This window comes from Ambystoma mexicanum, chromosome 3q (assembly GCF_040938575.1).
Source record: "Ambystoma mexicanum isolate Mex_15411 chromosome 3q, UKY_AmexF1_1, whole genome shotgun sequence".
Lineage (NCBI taxonomy): Eukaryota > Metazoa > Chordata > Amphibia > Caudata > Ambystomatidae > Ambystoma > Ambystoma mexicanum.
Window position 1 is genome coordinate 146788157 of NC_090926.1, and position 22200 is coordinate 146810356.

A 22200-nucleotide genomic window follows, 5' to 3' on the forward strand; every position below is an offset into this window, starting at 1 on the left:
TGAAAGTGTACCCCTATACACAATCTTCCAACCAGACTACACCCCTAAAACCAATGAAGAACCCCACCTTTCCCCTGGGCCCTCAATATTTATTCTCCTTTTGCCCTACCTGCCTCACTAATGCCCTCACTACTAAAATGTCACACGTTGTAAACCACACTCACTCAGACAGCCGGCAAAGCCTATCATGCAAATCACAGACTCCTATCCTTCTCTGCTGATAGCAACACCCACACAGCATCCATTGATGCTCTCCCAACCCTGAGGCCTCCCTTAAGATTAAACCAGCCACCCGCCTTTCCCACTCTCAATACAGAGAATCCCTACCGCTGCACAGGTAACAGGTGCTCCGGCCTTCACTCATCAAAACCACAGTGTTCTGAATTCGCCTCTCTCTTTATCCCACTAGCAGTCCCCTCGTATCTTTTACAGGTACAACCATGCCATCATTGCTGGCAGAAGGGTGCTTTAAAAGAACACTTTAGCTGGCTTTACGTTAAAGAAAAAGAAGGCACAGAACTCATCATGTCAGGGAGATTATAAACCCGAGAGGGAGCACGAAAAGGAAGGAGAGAAAAAGCAGACTGCAGTTCTACAAACTACCAATCATTAGTCTCATACCCACAGGATAATACCAGTGACTAAGGAAATAAGTGACTGGATGGGGTTTCTTTTAGATTCTGAGCCAGGCATTTCCAAATTTGGGAAAAAAGCTTTGAAATAAACATATCACTTAAGAAAGTAGAAATCGCTACTGCCACATGACAAGTGGTAGAAAACAATGAAGTTCATTTAAATAAAGTGGGAACAACCAAAGGAAATAGAGACTTTTCTTAGCCAAGCTGCATATAAAACAGGATGGTCTTTTGGCAGCTTAAGTCTTGCCCCCAATTTATGTTCGGTTAGTGCTTGGAGAAAAGATGGTATTAAACCAGTTTTTTTTCAAAGAAAGTTGAGGAACACATGATAAACAAGTATGCTGAGTCCTGTGATGTTCTAGGAGCAATTCAAATACTAGTCTATTTTTCTGTTCCTGTGGACGAGGGTCTAGGAAGACTGGTAGTTTCAAAGCTGTGCTGCCTGAGGTTTTTGTTTGTAGCTCATTCTGTGTGTTTGGTCTCCACACGTTAAGTTATTATGTTGGCTTCGGCTAGATTGACCTTCTTCATACTGATCAATGATAATAAGTGAGGACTCATCACATTCCAGCATTTGTACTGCATATGTTGTTTGTTCATGTTCTGTGTGTGTTGTAAGATTCAACAGATCCTCATGTTGAAGGTCAGTTATTGTCGATATTGGTAATTGTTCTTTTTGTGAAGGAGCATCGTAGCTCTAAACTGGTTTGAATTGAGCCTTATGGTTTGTAGTATCGTTATTGGTCTTCTTCGTATGGTCTATATCATTTGCTGGTCCTGGCGTGGTCAAGTTCCTCAGGAAGGCTCTTCATCCATTGCTTTTCCTTTTTTTTTTTTGACCCAATAACTGTAGTAGATCGATTATTGGTCATTTTATTCTGCGAGAAAATGGCAAAGGTTTCCAGGTGTTTTCTATATCAACTGATGTCATGGTTTTCCCACCTGCTGTCATCTGCTGCGGGGCTGGAATCTTATCTTTATTTTGATTGTGTAGCACTTCCCTTTTAAGGGTGGTATGTCTGTTGACAGTGCACAGGTTCTGTCCATTGTCATTTCTCTGAGGTTCCAGGATGATTTTGTTTAGCGCCGCTTGCTCCTTCGCGAGCTGGCATAGCATATCTATGGGTTGTATCAGCAGGTTAGGACCTTGATTTTGAGCCCTTCCTGGGTCATTATTGCTAGTGGGACCCCTTGATAGTGGATGTGTAGCCTTAAACATAGCTAAGATTGCAGTTGTTAGTTTCATTTTATCTTCGCGGTCGTTTCTAGCCATCTCAAAAAGTCTTGATTGCCGCTGTGCGCTAGCCTCAGCCTCCAGGTCGAGGCGGGTATGGATGCTGTTCATGAATGCTTCGAGGTGTATTTGTTTCGTGTGTTTAAGGGCTAGATGTGTAGCTTGGTCTTTTAAGGCTTCCACACGTGCTTCCTGCAATTTGATGAAGGGGATCATCGACTGTGATGTTAATGCAAGTAATAGATTTTGGAGATCAACCATTGTGGCTGGAATCGCTTCTTGTTGTTGTGAGCGCGTGAGGCTACATTGACATTTTGTATGTAGATTTTCTTCTTGCACTTTTCTTGCTTCAAATTTGGATTCCCTTTTTTTATGAGTGGGCTTTCCATGTCTTGGCTGTCGATTTTCGGTATTGGCAAGGTTAGGCATTGACTGTGTAGAGGTTATCTGACCCATATCATGTTTGCCTTTCGATGTATTGTGGAATACATCATTCTTTTTATCTTGGTCATTCATCAGTGATTCTATCTCGGTGATGTCAAGTGAAAGTTGAGCAGCTCTAACGTTGCTCGGATAATGTGAGTCTGTTGGGGTCATCTCTGTTTTAGGGATATTGCCATATTTTTTATCCCATGATCTTTTTGCTAAGGAAGCTTTTTCTTTTTGTATCATCATTTTCGTCAAATCTACTGGAGTGCATACTAGGGTATGATCTTTGTCTGATTTTTTTGTGATCAGAGATGGTATATTTCACGTTCGCCCTTTTTATTGTTTTTTTGTCACTCATCAGTAGCTCCTCATTCCAGGAGAGGAGTTGGATGGCTTCATTGTTTCTGGGTGGTCGATATTCCTGTTGCATGCACGTTACAAAGTTCTGGTCAGTTGCAGCAGGGCAAGCGGCTCCAGGCATTGCTGGAGTTACGTCCTCAGCAGCGTCTTTCCTCGTATCGACATCCACCAATTGTGCTCTTCCGCCATGCTCCCGTCTACCTCTGTAGTGTGTGCATCATGCTGCAATGGGCCCCTGTGGCAGTACGACATATACTTTCTTTCAGTTCCATTTCTTTTTCTTGTTTTGCCAAGGGGGATATTGGTTTTGGTATTCGAGCATTTGTTTGCTCCGCTTGGTCTAGCTGTTGCAGCTTACTAGTGGACGTTCTTGTCCTTGTGTCTATCATCGATCCGAGTTTGCCACGTAATCGCGTGGCAGGACCCGTGGGAGCTGCCATTGGCGTAGAGAGTCTCGCAGGTGTTGATAATGATACAAAAACGGCGGCACCAGATGGTCACGTTACGGGAGCACAGGAAATATAAATTGTTTATACGTGACCAGACAACCAAAGGGTCTTGTGAGGTGTTGTGTGTATCGTATTCCCTACTGTGTCCTCTGAATGGTTGGAGCAATGTGTTCCGCAGACTGGAAATCAAAAGGTACAATTGCCCGTAGACTTTCCAGTCCATTGTGCAATTAGTAGAAGCACTTACCGGCATATGCGGACAGTCCAAGGCAGATCTCCGGGTTGCCTCTGAGTGTAGTTGGTAAAAGGAGGGCTGGCTCACACTGCCACATGCCCAACACCCCAACAGAAGATTTGCACCCTTGAGTCCTTCACTGGCTTCACGCCGCAAGGGCTCTCGGGTCTCACTTTTCAAGACAGCTGCTGTCAGCTGATGTCAGTGGGTGGCATTGAAATCCTTAAAGTGAACCACGCTTTATTTCCTTCGGCTCGCAGCAACGTAGGAAGCAGCATAAGAAGAAGGTCAAGGTTTGTGTGTATCAGAGCAGGATACGGTAAAGGGCAGTAGAGACAGAACAACCCAACAGAAGATTCGCACCTATGACTCCTATTGTCTTTGTCACCATACGTGGATGTGTTTCTGGTAGACAGGATAGCCCATTGGGCTGTGTGCAATAAATCACAACAACTCCGAATGAATTGAAATTAACCGTGTTGCTTATGTCATTGCTGCCGCACGTATATGTGAAACCTCATTTTATTTCTCAAAGTCTCCAGTTGGAATGTTCTTTCAGCCGCCTGGTACTCGCAATCATACTACTTAAAAACCATGTTGCTCATGACCATGAATGTCCATAGCATGACATACCAGTTTACTCAAAACCGTGCCTTAAGAAACAGTATCTCTTTAAAGTACATGGTACAACTCACATAAAAAGGGATAGTAGACCAACTGTTGGTCAGGAGTTAAAATACAACAGGCGAGTTCAGACAATACCCCAATACCTCAGGCCAGGCAGTACCTACCCTTGAGGTCTAGACTACAGAGTACTCACTGCACATACTTGCACTGAGGCAGTTCAAAATCTACAATTCTAGCATATGACTGACATTTAGAGGTGTAAATACAAAACTGCCCATGACAAATGGAATGGTTGTCTCACGCAGACATTCAATCCAGAGTGTTTCGAATACACTCTATTTACCTTTAAAAGAAAACACCACTGGTTCCCTAGAACTCCTCTGGTCTGCAAGAGCAGCGCAGGAGCCTTCTCCAGTAGAGCAAGTAGCCCAGTAGAAGGTATTCCAAATTGTTGGCAGTATGCAAATGGCATCTATGATGATTTGAACACACATTTGTATAAGGGGGGCTTCATCATTAAAACATTAGCTTCAAAGGGATACCTGCTTTCAAGAAATCAAAGAAAGAACAGAGTTACATTCTTGAGGCTCTCGTAATCAGATATGGAGAAATGTCCCTTCTAACAATTTCTAGAGAAATGTGTACATTTACAGACCCCGCAACACTCAGCAATCTACAGACATTACTCGGTTTATTAAAGCTTGCCCGTACATATATATCAAACTATAGAGCATTGGGGAAGCCACTTTAATGTATTTGAAAGTGAATTTCTGCACTTCAGTTTGGAATGCAGATCAGACACATATCCTGAGACAGGTCTACAATCAAATGCCTCCGAGTACCCGTCTTAAGCACAGGAACACTGGTAATAATTAGGGCCTGATATTGCTTCCGGGAAAGAATGTATTTATATATATATAGGGTTTGTAATTTTGGGGAGGCACAATCCATCGTTCACATGGTTACGCAATGCCAGAACAGAAGCTCGTCCCAAAATGGAAAACATTAGCAGGAGTACAAATGATAGTGCAGTGGAACACTAGCAGTGAATATAAGTATACACCTAAATAGTCCACCAGTTCAGCTGGAAGCACAGCACACGCAATCATCTGGAACGCGAATGCATTACACACTGGATGGATTCAGTCGCTGGTAACGCAGACCATGCCTGATGTGCAGTATCCATGCAAGCCAGAATTAAATGGACCTTAGAATCAGACGTAGGTGTAGCAGTACCAGGAATGGCACTATGGATGCTTGCGCAGGTGTTTTAAACGGATGGTTCAGCAATTACAGACATTGTTACACGCTCTTAATGTTCAGCTCCTAGTGCGTTCATGAAAGACCAATTCAATCATAATAATGTCTTTGCGTACCAGGATACAAATAAACACTTTTATGCCAGCACAAACAGCAATGTTACAAGGTCTTATAATTGCACACTAACAAGTGGATTCACAAAATCCCAAAACGATGGTCTCAGATTCCTCTGTACACGGTGCTGGCAGACCTGTCCACTCGAAAGCAGACTACAAGAGCTGTGGTGGAAACATTACACACCCCACTGCATACGCTGATGGAGCAATACAAGTGTGGCTAACAGGAAGCAGACCTAATCTGTAAAGATTTCCTAACACATACATTGACAGTTTAAAAGACAAAACTAAATTAGAAAGAATTCCTCCAAAATATTTACAACTCTGTCCAAAGGGTACTCCTAAACAAGAAGAAGACATTAAAATTGATATCTGTAGTATACGCTACTGTCCATTATGGGGCATTTGCAACAGCTCAGCTAATATTAAACAGCTTGAAGAGGGAAACCTGAATGTGGCCCTTGTTGCACCAGTCCCGCCCTCGTCTCAACATCACAGAAATTAAAGTTGCACATCGCTCCCGGCCCCGTCCTCACCATCGCCGATGTACCGCAAATGTGAGAAAGGCTATTCACTCAAACAGCCATTCAAACTCTACCCTGATGACGTTATCGAAGAGATAAGCTTGCGATCAATGGTTCAAGTAGACTGTGATTGTGCGAAAAGCTGATGATGTCACGACAGACTATGATGTAGATGCACTAGGCATGAAGCACATATGCATCCCTGCATGAAGTTACACTGACAGATTAAATTGCTCTTAGACACAAAGAGCATTCTTATGATCACTTAGATAGAGGATGGACACACATTTGCTATGCAGTAACCATATGTTGCACAAGAATACATACAACTTGCTTGCTGACGCTAAATGCAATTAACATGAATGGCCATGTAAATGAAGATGGAAGTCACAGCCGCACTGCAATAAATGGAAGGCACTGAAGGGGCTTGAGAACAAAGAGGGAGGCCTGAGATGCTGATTTCGCAAAGAAGCACAGATCAGGCTGTCAGTCTAGCCATTGTGCATATTCTTGCCAAGGACCCAGAGGGAGAGAAAATCACATCAGCAGAATATATAGGACACCAACATGTGTAAAAACTGAAAATCCTCATAAATGTGAGCAGGAAAATTAAGGTTGTGGTCCCTGCACACACAATCTGAACCTGGAAGACAAAGTCTATTAATTTGAGCAAGACAGAGACTGTCGTTCCCATCCAACTGATGACAGACGATAAAAAAGTAATACCAAGATGAAAGCTTAATGTTCGGTCTGAAGTCCCAGAGGATCAGATATGGTAGCTCTATTGGGTACAGACAGCCCCGTTGCAGCTATTCTCACCACCTTGAAATGTTGCTCATTGGCAGGTACATTTTCAAAGCACCAAGGCAGAGAAGACCCTCACTAACCAATCCGTACTCCGGACTTCCACGCTAACTCACACTTTGTTTGCAAGGCCCAATGGTAGAACTCCAACCTGACATGTTTGTAGTTGGAACATTTAGGAGGTGGTCACAGGAGGAGCCACTAGATATCGCTTAGCGAATTACCGTACTAACCATATATCTTTCTAAATGTAACCTACTGAACTAACCAATCCCATATGATCATAGGATTTTGCAATGTATCATTTGTTTGTGAGTAAAAGGGTACATCACTTTCCCTTAGGAATGAGAAGCATAAATAAATTGCCACTCCAATCAAAATGTGATGGTAAAATGCCTTATGAAATGCTGTATGGTATGCCAGCATATATGCTCAACCTGTAACAATCTTCTAACTCTCTTACCAGGCCAGATCAACTGCTTCTGTGTTTTGGCACAATAGCAAACATATACAGCACTGTAATTGTCTTCAAAATCTCTAGTCTGCCATGTGAGTGCATGTGAGTGCTGCTATTAGTTCCCACAATGTTCATTTCAATGCTAGAAGGTGTGGGATGCTGGGGTGTGCCTGTGGGTGTTGCCAGCCATATCACTTTCACCATTGTGGTCACATGCTGTCTTATTCTCGAAAAAGCCACCATATGCAAAATCAGTATAGCTGCAATGGGCTCAAGTCAAGATGAGGCCTCTTCAGTTGCCACTGCTGTCGCTCAGGATCGCATGCAACAAGAACTTCAAAAAAGTGATTGCCAGCAAAACTTGACATTCCAAGATGCATTAGACAAGGCGAGAAACCTAGCCAGATCTCTGCTTGAAAGCCCACATACTTGGTTAGATGGTGTGAGAACAGGTTTTACAAGCTTTACTTTGACAGTAATTGCTTAATTTCTGGGAAACATTACCAGTTTGTTTAACTTTCTTCAACGCAGGGGCCTCATTGCAGGTTTTGCGGCTTTCCAGCAGTAAATCCTCTGGAATACTGGCAAACGAAATTACTGTTACCACCACTTGGTCCAGCGGATTAACCACCGGATTACAAGTGGTGGTGGTGGTGTTAGTCCCCATTTATTGGAGATCATACGATTCCGTGGGGATTTTGGCTGAATTACCGGCAGCAGTAATTCAGCCGATTTTGCAGATTTACGGCGTTAAAGCAGCGGATTTCCCACCAATTTTTGCTGCAGGCAAATCCTCCACTCCACCGCTGATCTTGTCGTACAGCGGTAATGTGGTGGTAACAGAATTACCACTCCTTTGCCGCCATTTTTACCACACCGTCGTACTTGTAGTGAGGCCCCTTGACTTGAAAGCCAAGAGGCAATTCTGATAACAGGTGAGCTACCATATCTTCAAAGACTTTCATTCCTCACCATGCACAAAATCTACTATATAGTCACAAGAGCAAGTTAGAGTGACAAATGACTGAGCATTCTACAACTTAACTCCTCTTGGTAAAACATGCAGCTAGTTAGTCAAGTGATTCCAGCAGCACACAAGCTACTCATCTATTGATCTTCATCAGCACCATTGTGAACCGCCTAAGTATCACTTCACTAGAAGTGCTATAGACTGATCTGGGGACTGCAATAACATCTTTGCACAACCAGAAGATGCATGTAAATGTCACCAGTACACCCCATGCACATTAGGGAATGCTAGGTGATGACCAATCACAGTTGTCCTCCTCGGCTGGTTCGTCACAGATGAATGTCTACTAATATACACCTTCCTGCACAGCAGAATTTGCCTAAAATGTGTCTGGAAATATTCAATAATTGAAAAAGTTGTCAGTTGGCCATTTCGACTCACCTAGAAGCAATTGACTGGACCATCACCTGGACAATAGACTCATACGATGGCCTTCTAATGAGTTGTACTCACTACCCACTTGAATACAGAAACGTTTTTGTTCTTCTGTTTAAGCATCCGAATTTAGGACACTCGTGAATACTTTTCTATGTAGCTGGTGGGATGCTTACAAGTTTTTGTTTTTAACTGGAGTCGTTGCATTTTATTCATAATCTTAACAGATTGTACCTTTTCTTTGCATATTTCACAGCTAATGTGGGGTGGTCAGATGTATCATAAACCATCAAAAGAACAGTTATTGAATGGCTTACAAGTGATGTCAATGCACACTTACTGCTAGCTTACACAAGAGTTACATGAAGTGGTTTACAAACCCGATGGGCCTCATTACGAGTTAGGCCATGATGGCGTTGTGGTGACCACGGCATTGTAACTGCATTACAAGGTGATGGAAGCATGCCTGCACCATCGGCGGTAACAGTAATTCCGTATTGCGGAATTACCACTGTAAATCAACTTTGAACTGTAATTCCGCCCAGTGAACTGGGCGCAAATTCTACTAGCAGAATTACTGCTGGCAAAAAAGCGTCATTGCAGAAATGGGAAGTCTGGTGGCAGCCATTTTTGAAAATCCAATCCGGCCTGAATCTCCCATTTCCTGTTGCCATCCGAAGACAAGAGGCCCAGGGAAGATAACACAGGAAAGGGACAAAGGCACGTTGCCGGTCATGAGGCTGTGCAAGGTTAGGTTCAGCAAGGGTGAGCTTCAGGTGCTTGCAGATGAGGTGGTGGCGCATGCTGATGAGCTTTATGACACCAGATACCGGAGGAACTCTGGCCAGAGGCAGGCTGCCATCTGGCCAGCATTCGGACAAGATTACAGCAGTGTGCAGGTTCCCACAGGACAGCAAGGACTGACGCAAGCGTTACTCCGGCCCTGGTGTATCACTTCTGCTCCTACTCCTGCTTTTCCCATGGCTGGTCTATGCAGGGGTGGAGGTTGATGTGCTGCCACTAGTAGAGGTCCCCTTGGAAGTAGTCGGCGACACCTCATCAGCCGGAGTAAAGTGTGAACCTGTTGGGTGGAAAATTGCATGCTGTCGGTCATATGCATACTTATACCTGCGTGTTAGCAAGACACTCAAGCAACATGATGAATGCTCATCCTACACACATTTTGTCTGATGGGCAGGATCGCTTGCAGGCCAATGAGAACGGCTTATGCAAGGTGGGAGTCAGACCCCAAAGGAGAAACCAAATGTACATTCTCTGTATGTGAAGTGTAAGCACAGCTGAGCTAGGCAGGCAAAGGGAATAGAGTGCTGCTGAGAAGGAAAAGCCAGGGATAGGTACGGTTACGTTCCCAGAGTTAAGCAATTCCGAAAGCCAAAGGGGCTTAACTAAAGGGAGCGAGACAAGAAACTGGAGAAGCCTGAAGGGTTATGGGAGCCGGAGAAACCTCTTGCCCCGCTTTCGACATAGTAGACCACCAGGCGCTAACAGACACCCTACATCGGCGCATGGGGATCAGCAACCTTGTCCTATGCTGGTTCTAGTCCTACCTCACCAACCACCAGCAGTTTGTTCAGATGGACTCCTCCAGATGGCCAATGCTACCCGTCACCTGTGGAGTACCACAGGGTTGCATCCTCTCCCCAGTGATCTTCAATCTATACATGGAGCAGCTTGGAGCCTTCCTAGCCACACATAACATCCATATCCACCAATACGCCGATGACAGACCGCTATACCTCAAGATCAACTCCATCAAGGACATCCACAGGCTCAAACCTGCCTCTCGCTGATCCAGTCTTGGATGTCCAGTGCATACTTGAAGCTCGGCCCCTCCAAGACCTAATTCCTACTCCTCACCAACACCACTAAACACCCAGATATGCAGACCTGGCTGTCAACCATGAACCCTGAGTGTGTCACACCTGAGCTCACCTCCTGTGCCAAGTTCCTCAGGTTCCACATCGACAAACGCCTCTCCTTCAAGATACACATAGCTAAGAAAACTCAGACAGCTTGGTATCAGCTCTCCCTCCTGTGGAAAGTCAAGCCCTTCCTCCCTCTGGACAACTTTAGATCCACCATTCAAGCACTGGTTCTATCTCACCTGGAGTGGGGCAATGCCCCCCTCAAAGGCCTCTCATCATGCATGTTATATGTGTTGGGCCTGTGCATTGCCATCATGCATGTGCCCTGATGGGTGATTGTTTTTTCTTATTCATGTTTGCGGTTTCTGCATTCCTTCCGTTATGGCTTCACACGCATGGCTTGCATTTCACATGCCATCACTGGCTGTCATTGCTGTATTGTAATTGTGCAGTGTTGAACTCTGGCACTGGCTGTGTAGGTAAGTGTTCCCTATGCATTGTGGTTCCTCTAGTCCTTTCTTTATGTATTACTTACTTGTTGAGGCAATTTGCAATACTGACACACTACTGCATTGTCCTCCAGGGGCTTGTCCTGTGGGTTGTGTGAGAACCCTGAAGGTGTCTCCCTAGTTTATTCCCCAGGGATCTGTCATCCAGGGGGCCAGGACACTATTGGATCCAGTTCCTGGCGGAGGACCAGTGAGGGAGGATCATCTGATGGGGGGGTTCCTCAGGGAGTGGAAGTGGGATGCCTGGTGAGATACAGTATCCAACTTCTTTCAATACATTTTCCCCATCCTACCACTTAGGGCATTCAAAACCACTGCCCCCTCCCCTTTTCCGGCACAAACACTTTCACAGGACACACCAGAGAATGGACTAACACCAGAGCCGTCTACCTGACATGTCCCAATACAAGGGTCAGGCAAAGTCAGGCAATTGATCAGAATCGCACACACCTGATGGCCCTTTCCCATCCCACAGCGATAAAAGGAGGAGCAAGAGAGCACAGTATGACGAAGGCAGACTGCACGAGGAGACAGCTATCCAGATTCAGCAGTTCAAAAGGAGGAGAAAGGCAGCAAACATCGAGAGGCTGACAAGGAGAAACGCAACCTTGCCCTCTTCGACAAAACCCTGCAAACCCTCAACTGAGGGTAAGGCTGAGGACAATAGCCCAAGTGTGCTGCAGCAGATATCCACGGTACATGGAGCATGTCGACGCTGAGAAGCGGGAGCGAGGGAAACTCCTGTTACCGTGGTACCGGCATTAACTCCAGTTACGAGGAAAGCCAAGCGGTTCATCACATCCGGGGAGTCGAGGGGAGAGCTGATAAAAGCTAGGCTGTGGTGAATGAAAGACGCAAAGTGGCAAGTTGAACTAAGTTCAAAGAATTGTAAAAGTGTTGAGGGGAGACCAGCTGTAGAGGGAATCAGCACCACGTGGGTGCTAACTTAAGAGACTGTGGTTGATTCCCGTCTGAGTGAAACTTCAAATACCAGAAGGCCGCAGGAGAGCCACCAAGATAGCTCAAAGTTCTCATACAGGCGTTGAAGAAACTTGTATTTTGTTGCTTTAATATGTCAGGCCCTCGAAGGCAAGAGACTTTCAATAGAAATGAGAGTTGGCCACCGAGGCTCCTGATAAACTGGAACAGAACTGTTGACCCGTGCTGGGGAAGCTCCAGTGTGTGCTGTGCTCCAACATCCCACCTTGCCCCATACTCAAAACGTGGGGAAGGGAGAACCAAGCTACCGCGTCCTGGCTTATTAATTGAGAACACTTCTTTCTTTTCTTAAAAACCATCATACACCTTTTTTAGTTGCAAGGTTTTGCAATAGGTTTCTTATTATAGGCCCTTTTTCTTGGACACAACGGCACGAGGACTGCCTTATTTATATTTGATGGTCAACGCTTGCTCCCATCTTAGATCTAGAATAAGCGTTTTTCCAACCTGCATACAGTTTAAGAAACACCCTTGAACTGTGATCACTTGTGTCTGTCTTTACTGTTTCCACCATGAGTTCCTTTACAGTTGCTGGATGCCATGTGCGGGGTGAGGGGCAGGTCCTGCATGCACAGGGCCTTGACGCGGCATGCATTGATCAGTAGTGGCAATGTCCCCCATGACCGCTTTGCACTGCATTTCACTTGTGCTGCAAGATTATTTTTTGTGATGGCACTTGTACTCACCCGGTATCCATGTCGTTAGCCTATGTGGATCTCCAAGTATACAGGCAGTGTGCTGTTCCACATGACCAAGGTGATGCAGGTGGAACCAGGAAAGCGAAGGTAGCAGTGTGTGATCATGAGTTCAGCATCGCAGGTGACCTGGGCAATCATTGAGAGATACTGCTTCCTGTTGCGGAATGCCTCTTTGCATGCCGGGCGTGGGTGCCGTCCACAGTGGCAATTACGTTGGACAAGCATGCTGCTGTGTAAAGACATGGCTTCATGGCATTTATCCATGCTGGGGTGGGGGACAGAGAGATGTGCTAGGATGCATGGCGCAGGATTAGTACCAGTGGGCTGAGACATGCCATGCAGCATGCCCACAGTGTGCTGGTAGGTGCCAGTTGCAAGAAAATGAAGGGCAGTCACAAGCTTCAGCAGCGGAGGTAAGGCAGTTCTGGGGTTGATCCTGCTGTGCATGTCGTCTTGGATCATGGAGACTAGTTCTCCAATGGTCTCCCTGTTCAGCCGGTACAGGGTTATTAGCTGGACAACAGTTAATGCCCAGGATGAGGGCCTGACTGAGGAAATAGACGCTTGCCTTGCATGGCGTCTCCTCCTCCTCCTCTTTGTTCCATGTGCTATGTGGTGCTGTTCTGGCTTCTGTTCCTCAATGTAGAGCAGGAGGTGTTGCATGTCTCAGTTCGCACCTGCTATTGGCCGCATAGTGTTGGAAAGTGTGTTTGGGTGAGGTGTGGGCCTTATTTACTCTTTCACAGTGGATTCGGTGCACCTGTGACTTGATTTTTTATCACCTCTGTGCTTTTACTTACACCTTTTGGGTGTTTTTTTGCAGAATTACTGTCCATTTTGAATCTTGTAGGTATTTCTGCTGGTGGAATTAGTGCCGTAGCTAATTCCATCACATGGTGGTGCCAATTTCGCTGATGCTAATTCTGCCAGCTGAATTAGTGCCCACCCCCAATTCGACAATTTGGTAAAAGTGGATTTACTGCCCATTGTATGCAATATTTCAGCAGTATTTCAACTTGTACTATGGTGAACATACAATTTTGCATCTTGGCGATATTTCGACCAGCGGAATTAGCGCCTTAGCTAATTCTGTCGAATGTTGGTGCCAATTCTGCCTGCGCCATTTCCGCCAGCAGAATTAGTGCCCACCCATAATTCGGTGGTGTGGTAAAAGTGTTGTTAATTCCGTTAACGTCACTTTCATCACCTACCATGTAATGAGGCCCAATGTTTGACAGTGTTGTTCATTTGGCAACGTGAAGTTTATTTTACACACATGCATTTCTCTGCTTTGCCAGTTTTGTTCATTTTTACAAATGTGACATTCAGTTAATCAAAGGAGGTGGTTTGTGCATATTGGTCAGGCCAACTTTTTCCAGAACACTGGATGGGTGCTGTAGGCTCTTTTAGTTCTCGTTGAAGCGCTATCTCGCACATCTCAAACCATAAACTACAACGGGAATACTCTCCCACCCTCTGTAAATGAATACCCAGGACTCAGAACCCTGCACCTATTAGCATTTATGTTCTAACATTAGGACAGGGCTGGCTTCTGTTTCACTGGCAATGTACTACACTTTTAAATCAGGTGAGGACTCTGACGATGCCAGCTCTTGTAAGTAACAACGATGAGCTATCGCTTACAACTCAAACCGTACACTACACCTGGAAGACTCAGCCATCCGCTGTAACAAAAAATGTCAGACAGGCACAGCACCAATAGCATTGACTGGTTTGATGCTGGATCTTCCAAGTTCATAGAGTACCCACGCACGTATTTAGGAAATACTCTTAATTGCCACATAACAGAACTGGATGCAACTGCTTTTCTAGAAGGTGTTAACCAACAAGCCATTGCCCGCTCAGGTAGACACACAGGTGGTGGACTATAGATCTGCAATTGCTTGGCCCAGTACCCAAGAATGTTACCACTAGAATGGCCAGATCCCTCTGCAGCTCCTGCCATGCCTAGACCTAAACACTCAACACTCCAAAGCATAGGGAAGCTAATAGCCTGGTACAGCAGGTTTGGGAAACGGCCAAATTCAACATTGATTATATTGTTAAACCAGAGAGAAGTACGGCCATGCTTGGTGAAAAAGAATTGAGTTCACACTAGACCGAGAGGCTCCTGCAGAACTAAAGCACCAAACCTCTATAAGAGGGAGCAAAAGTTAATTTGGCAGGCACAGGAAGGTATTCAGGAACAGGTGACCTCTTCCAACTGCACAGATACTCGCACATACCTATCAAAATGCTAACTCTCTTCACTGCAATTAGAATGCAGCTATCCCCCCATGATTAACTTCGGCCTAGCTGCACACACACTACCAGTCTCACACAACCTTCACACCCCTCCTAGCATCAGAATGCAGCTACCCACCACACATTTAGGTCTAGCTGCACACATACTGAGTGCACACACGGACTACTTACCACCCTACTTTCTCCACTGACCTGGACTATGGTTCCCAAGGGCGTTCAACCAACAGTGCGTTGAGATCATACCAATGGTGAAAAAGGCACTATGCAAATGCCCAATAAAATAACATAACAAACAGCAAACATTTACTATTCAAATTACAAATGTCACAAAGAAAGTATTCATTTTAAAAGTAGTCACTTATCAGAAAATGTGATTGATTTTCAACATCACATTATGAAAATGAAGCAAAGTCATGATGAGTAATTGAACCTAATCAGTATTTACACTTGGATAAATATATAAAAATCCTGACTAATGTAAACACGGGGCTGCATTTCACATTTGCTGTATGTTTAACATTGCAGCCTTTATAATAATTAGGCTAGACCAGCATTTTGCAGCAGCTGATTCAAGGTCAACTATATACAAGAACCTAACCAACAAAGTTGATTCAAGCTGCTTCAATGGCAAACAGTGGGGCGGTTAGATAGCGGGCTTGAATCAGCCTTATGCCTCAGCTGTCGACTGGGGAAGAACCCATCAGAGAAATCAGGTTATGCGGCGGGAGATCACATAATGATATAAAGGCCTACTTCAGACCTATATATGGCGCTTTCAAAGGGATGGAACAACACAGGAACTCTTATCACTGACTGAGCAAGACCATGTGTGAGGAATTCAACCATCCGCACAGTGGGCGTGCGCTCGGCTGGGCTTGCTTTTGAAATGTTTAATTAAATGGAATGATGGTTGACAAAACTCATGAAAATGTGAGAGGCTAATCCACACACATGTTCCTATGCTCACAGCATGTCAGGCGTATAGGCCCTGTGTACTCTGCGTGGATACAGCCGACAGGCACAGTTCCCCCTGTCATAGTTAGTTGGGCTATGACAGCCAGAGGTAGATAATGCATCTCCAGAAGGGGAGGACCACATCTTCCCCCTGCCATGGCCAGCCTGATTAACTCTCTATGGATCTGCCCTGCTTTTTTGTTGGGCCCAGCAGCTTTTGGCAGTGATTTGCATACCTATTAGAGGGTAATTCAAACAGGCCCACATGGAACCTGGCTGCAAAGGTTAACAAAGGAGACAGAAAACCCCAACAAACTTTCATATGCAACTGTGTCAACCTGAAGCCAGATCCTGCCCTCAGTATCGATGACATTGAACTCTCATGTCTGAGACTGCATGTTTGCCGTAGTCCACCCCGCAGTGGGACCCTATTCATAAGGTATGAAATTGTTGTTTGCAGAAGCCAGAGTGCCTGGTCTCGCCGCAGCTTCAAGGCTGACCTGTCACTTTAATCAGGAAACACGGAGATCTCAATAAACCAGAGAGACTCTTTGATCCACAACAGCCACAAAGATGGGTGGGACTTACTATCACATGTTTTCACCCCTTTACCTTTCCTGTTGCAAAGCACTCTGGTTATGACCTCACACATACAGGAGATTGTTGGTGGGGATGCCAGGATTAGTTCATTAAGGTAGGTTTAGCCTACACCAATCAATGTGGCCCATTTGGCTTAAAAGAGGGCTGAGCCCCTCTTTTGGCAGATCATCTGACGAATTTGCAAGGAGTAGCAAGATCAACTCCTCATTGGACCCTGGCTGAAGGTACAACCCGCCTACATCATCCGCCAGAGAAGGACGGCCAGGGTTTCCAAAGAGGGAAGCAGGATACCGCTCCTAAACATTTCCCAGGGAAGAGAGTGAGATACCGAATCCAGAGGACCCTCTAGTCGCTCCAGAACCGGTACCAAGCCAGCACACAGGTAGGAAGTGCCAGAAGGTCTCTGAACCTAAAACCAAGGACAAGGTAGCTGCCTGCAACACACTCCTCAGCTTTGGGTCGTCCGCCAGGACAACACAAGCCCATTGAAGAAGCTGGGAGAAGTGCTTCAACAAGCATCTGCTGATGTCTGCCTTAAAGGACATCTTGACCAGTGCTACAGAACAGCCAATCAGCACTGAGATGATTCCTTAACCTGAGCTGCCTTGTAGTCCGGCCTGCAGCCGTTCATCCAGCTTCCCTCACCGAACCGTCTTGTCGCCAGATAACCACTGCTGACTCCTGGCTTGAACTCTGTCACAGAATCCTGCAAAGCACCCTGAAGCCGATTCGACCCTGTTAAGCACCAAGAATACCTACAGCACAAAGTACACTGTGCGTTCTGTCCCCCATGTACTTCCCAGAAGTCCCCTAGAGAAGCTAAGAAACCTTGAACTGTTGTGATTATTAACCATTCCAACTACCCTCCTGTCAGTATCCAGAGTGCATCCCTTTTCCTTCTTTGAAACCGTCTGTCCTCTGCATTTCTTTACAGGCTGGCTTGTATTTCATAGTGTTACTAGACCTGTCTGTTGTGATATAAAAAAAAGTTGCTATTTTTGATACAACCTTGAGTGGACAGTCCCGTTTATCATTGGGTAATTATTGTATTTTCGCTATGTTGCAACTAACCAACCACCCACAACCTTTCGGAGATAAGCCTGCCGTTCCATCCACGTTACCAAAATTGGACAAGGAGGTTTATAATCTGCTTGTGTTTCCAATCTGTTCGGATCCCTTCTGGTTGTTCTAGAGATGTGGGGCTGATTGATGGTTTAGAAACCAATATTCACTGCTGGACCACTGGCGCCCTAGAGGTTGATTTCTAACACTATGCCTCATGGGGGGCAGAGTTGCAATGGAAATAGATGGGACGAAAATATGACTGGCACAATGATGATCGAATATTGTGAAGTTCTCATTTTACACTTCAATTCTTACATCTAGTGTATTGAATTTTGACTTAGTATTTTATGACCATATTATTTATTTTTACGCTTTTTTCATCATCTTGAATAGGTTTTAGAGATGCCTTGTTATTCTTTGCAGGCTACTGTCTTGACTGTTTACTGATGTTTGGAACACACTGATACAAGTTGTGGTACAAATCTGGGGCCTTAAAACCTCTACTCCCAACTGTACTACTTGTAGCCAGGATAGAGATGGGAGAAACTGACTAGCAGCTGGATTTCTGTCACTTTACATGTATGTTTTAACCATCACATTTTAGATTTGTTTTTATCTTTTACTTTTCGGAGGAATGGGATTTTTAAAGGTTTTTAGCTTTTTTATGTGTTTGAGTGACTGTATTGGCATCACGTGACTAATGCCACACCTTTCTAGAAAGCACTAATGCGAGTACATACTTTTAGTTTTTCTGAATCATATTTTAGATGTCCATGAACACTCATGATTGGCTGCAAGATTTACATTCCTGAACGTGAGTGGGATGCTTACATTGGGAACTGCTTAATGTTAGGCTATTCTAATTTGTTATACTCTTAAATCATCTTTACAAAAGAATAACATATGCATAAACGTTAAATAGAAGTGTGAGAGCCTGCTTTATTGTTCCTATTTTATGTGTTTGAGGGGCACTATATTCCATATATGTATATGTGCTTGTTTAGTGAAAAACTTTGTAGGGGCATTTTGTTGATATTTAATGTTGGCCATTTACACAAGGATAGTATGAATGATTTCTAATGGGTTTTTGTGTCTTAGGCCCACAACACTTTTTATGACTTTTTCTGAATAGCAGCACACCTGTCAAGTGTTCAATGGAATAGGGGTTAAGATGCCAGTGAGGGCAGAGATCCTACTTGCTCTAAAGCCCTCTGTCATGTGCAGTACTAGTTTTGCTGCAAAACCCCCCAGAGCTCCATAAGGGCATTGTGATTGCATCTTGGGTAGAGGTTAGCATCATGTCAATAACATCGGAGTGGGGCTCATGTAGTAGGGGGGATCTTTCAAAGAATGCTGATGACAGGTAACATACAGAAGGGTCCTCAGACGGTTGTCAAAATGGCGGTGCAACCTCAAGGTGGAAGCATAGCCAAGTGTCAACTTGTGCAGTGTGGTGTCACAGGGACCGTATCAGGGTTTATGGTCTTTCCATCTAAAACTTTCCAATTAAAGTTTTTGCATCGAAAACCCAACCATCGAAAATATTTGCATCAAATGCATTTTTTGTATTTCTTTTTTTTTGGGGGGGGGTCTTCCCCAAACCCCTGTTTTTACCCTTAAAAACCCACCCCAACGAAAATTAACCCTTTACCCATCACACATATACATTCGATGCATATATTTTCGATGGATAGGTTTCGATGAAAAAGGCTTTGTTGGAAACACTAGATACCGCATATCGGGTGTCTGACTGGCTTGTTGAAGAAATGAGGGAGAGGTTATTATCGAGGGGTCCAAATCCTATCTGCAGAGTGAAATTTAGGGCCTCATTACACGGATGGCGGTAATGGTTAACGGTCACCGTTAATGGTAACGGTGACCGTTAACCATTACCGCCTTACTACGAGGTCCCTTAGCGGGTTGGTGCTTCAACGCCTGCTTTTTGCAGGCGTTAAAAACCAACCCGCTAAGGGACCTTGGTGCTAATTACGGCACCGCAAAATTGCGGTGCCGTAATTACCACCTTCCCCATTCCCATTATGCCCTATGGGGCAAAAATGGGAATGGGGAAGGGCAGTGGTGGAAGGGGGAATTACTGCCCCGCCAACCTTGGAATGGGGCGGTAATGCCCCTTTCCACCAAGGCGGTGCCGGTATTTTACCGGCATGGACCAAGGTGCTAATAGCACCTTGGTCCATGTGCTAATACCGCCATCCGTGTAATGAGGCCCATTTACGTTTCTTCGTAATTTGAGTCTTGCAGATGTAGAAGGAAGACGTTCCAGAGAATGGAGCTTTGAACATGCATGTTTCCACCCCAAACCTTTTTAACATGTGCAGGGCAGTTTGGTTGAGCACTCAGTTTGTAGAGCATTACCAGTTTGTGCGTGTATTTATTTTACTGTTCATTTAAATGCGCTTAATACCAGCAAGAGGTTTCTAAGCGCGGAATCGGGATTCAAATCAGTGGTGCACTGCGTTGCCTTGCTTCCAAGACAAACGTGTTGCCCCTGAGCTATCCTTCCCCCTTGGTGATGTTCAAACAGTGTGCAGCCATGGATGGAATTGGGGACCATACATGCAGTTTTGAATTAGTTCTTTCCTTTTCAGAGAGAGAATGTATAACTTAATTTGATGATTTGGTGCAGTCACCTGAGTTTGGTTTAAAAAGACGTCGGGGAGGCTAGTTCTATACCTTCCGTAACCTGTTTATTGACTACTCTGCAAATCCAGAGTTACCACTTCAAGGTCTATGGAAAAAAAGGGATGGATCAATTTGTGGTGGTAAAGATGACAGAAACAATTCTTAATAACGAAATTCACTTGAACATCAAATGAGAGGTCATTGTTGAATATCACTCCAAGGTTTCAGACATTTTCAATGATATGATATGATATATGATATGGCATTAATAACGCGCCTATACACAAGTGTTTCACGGCGCGACGAGGCAAGGGAGGGGGAACAGAGGGAAGACAGAGATAACGATCTTACTAGGCCAGGTGACATTGAGATCGCGCAAGTGCAGGGTAGGGGGGAGGGGGCAGTGCAGTACATAGGATAACAGTAAAATAAATAAAAAACAATAAATAAGAAGTGCAGCCGAGTGGTGGCAAGTGCAGGGGTAAGTGCAGACATAAGGTGTCAGGTGCTAGTAGGGGGCTGTAGGGATACAGAAACAGCCCCCGAGGGCAGGTGGGTGCCAGGGGGGTAGTGCAGGTGTGCAACTGGCGGTGAGGGGACCTGGGCCAGAGAACAGAGGGTAGCCAGGTGACCAGTACAATTTCAGTTTCAGCCAGGAGTTGGAGGGGAATTGATAGGGTCAGGCCAGGGGAAGAGGTGGTGGGGGTGAGTTAACTTTGTCTATAAGCAATATCTATTTTTTATCCATTAAGACAAAGCCAACTACATTGTATTCAATGTTGAAAGAGCAATAACGGTCCTACTAGGCCTTGTGACATTCGGAACGTACAACTGCAGTAAATTAGAAGTGCACAGGGAGGAAGCGGATCATTGGGAGGGAAGGATAGAGGAGAAAGGGTGAGGGCAAAGTGCAAGAGGGAGGGAACCTAGGGGCTGGGAATGTGCTAAAGAGGCCAAGGGGTCAAGTGCTAGGAGAAAAAGAACAGGGGGTGTCAATTGTGCGGCGAAGAGGGTCGACCGGCCTCAGAACAAGTCAGGGGAAGGGAGCCCATAGGCAAGTGCGGGGGAGCCTGGTCAGGGGAGGGCCTGGCCCCGGTAAGGCTCATAAGAGACTCAGGCAGCCAGTCGCACTGTCAGGTAGAGACTAACAGGGGAGGACGGGGACCCTCCTCAATGTAAGGCAGAACGTTCACTAAAACAAACGTCCGAACCAGCCCTATCCCAATTATGTGAAGTAGGATTTGGGAGTTGTCCAGCCCCTGTAAATCCCCCGTGTGCCACAAATGTCATTCCGAGTACCACTTTTCATCTCCTAATGCCTCCCAATACTGTTCCTGGCCTTGGTTCTCTTTTCCCCATTTCAGAACTGCAACTTCCATAATCCACCTGGGAGCAGCCAATAAGGCCGAGTATAAAATCTAACAAAGGGAAAATTAGTAACACAAATAAGATGCAATTGGAGCCTTCACCACATCTCAACAACGACCAGTAACTCAGAGAAGCCTAGAACCAGTGTTCGAAGTGAGCGGGAGCAGTGTTCCTATACTTTTTTATAGAATGGTTTACTGTTCCTATACTGATGAGCACTGAACCCAATGGTGGGCGGAGGGAGGCAGAGAAGCACCAGCAGCCATTTTATAAAAAAGGAAATTGAAGGAGAAGCATGGTGTGGGTTTTTTGGCTGGGGTCACAGGAGGAAGTGAAGGTGGGCTGAGACAAGGTGGATGGCGGATGGACAAAGCAGAGTGTTGGAGAGTGCGTGGAAGAGCTTAGTACGGGTGAGATATTTGTGTGAGAGAGTGGTACAAGTTGTGTGTAGGAAGTGGAATCTACTGAAGGGTCTACTGAAGGCAAGGATGAGGAACAGCTAGAGATTGGAGACACCTGAGGGTATTCTCACTCCTACTCCCCTTGGATCCTCTGTACAGGTGGCCAGGGAAAGGCCATCGCTCTTGGATCCTGACCCTGTGGGTGGAGAAGCGAGGGAGGATCACCTGGGTGGACGGTCTCTGAGGAATGGGAGTGGGGTGCCCTCAGGCGACA

The 22200-nt window shown here is 45.3% G+C and overlaps 1 protein-coding gene across 1 annotated transcript in view; it reads right to left on the bottom strand.

Annotated features, from left to right (window-relative positions):
- AGAP2 (ArfGAP with GTPase domain, ankyrin repeat and PH domain 2) overlaps positions 1-22200 on the bottom strand; it is a 1175901-nt gene that overhangs the window by 1138750 nt on the left and 14951 nt on the right. The window lies entirely within an intron of this gene.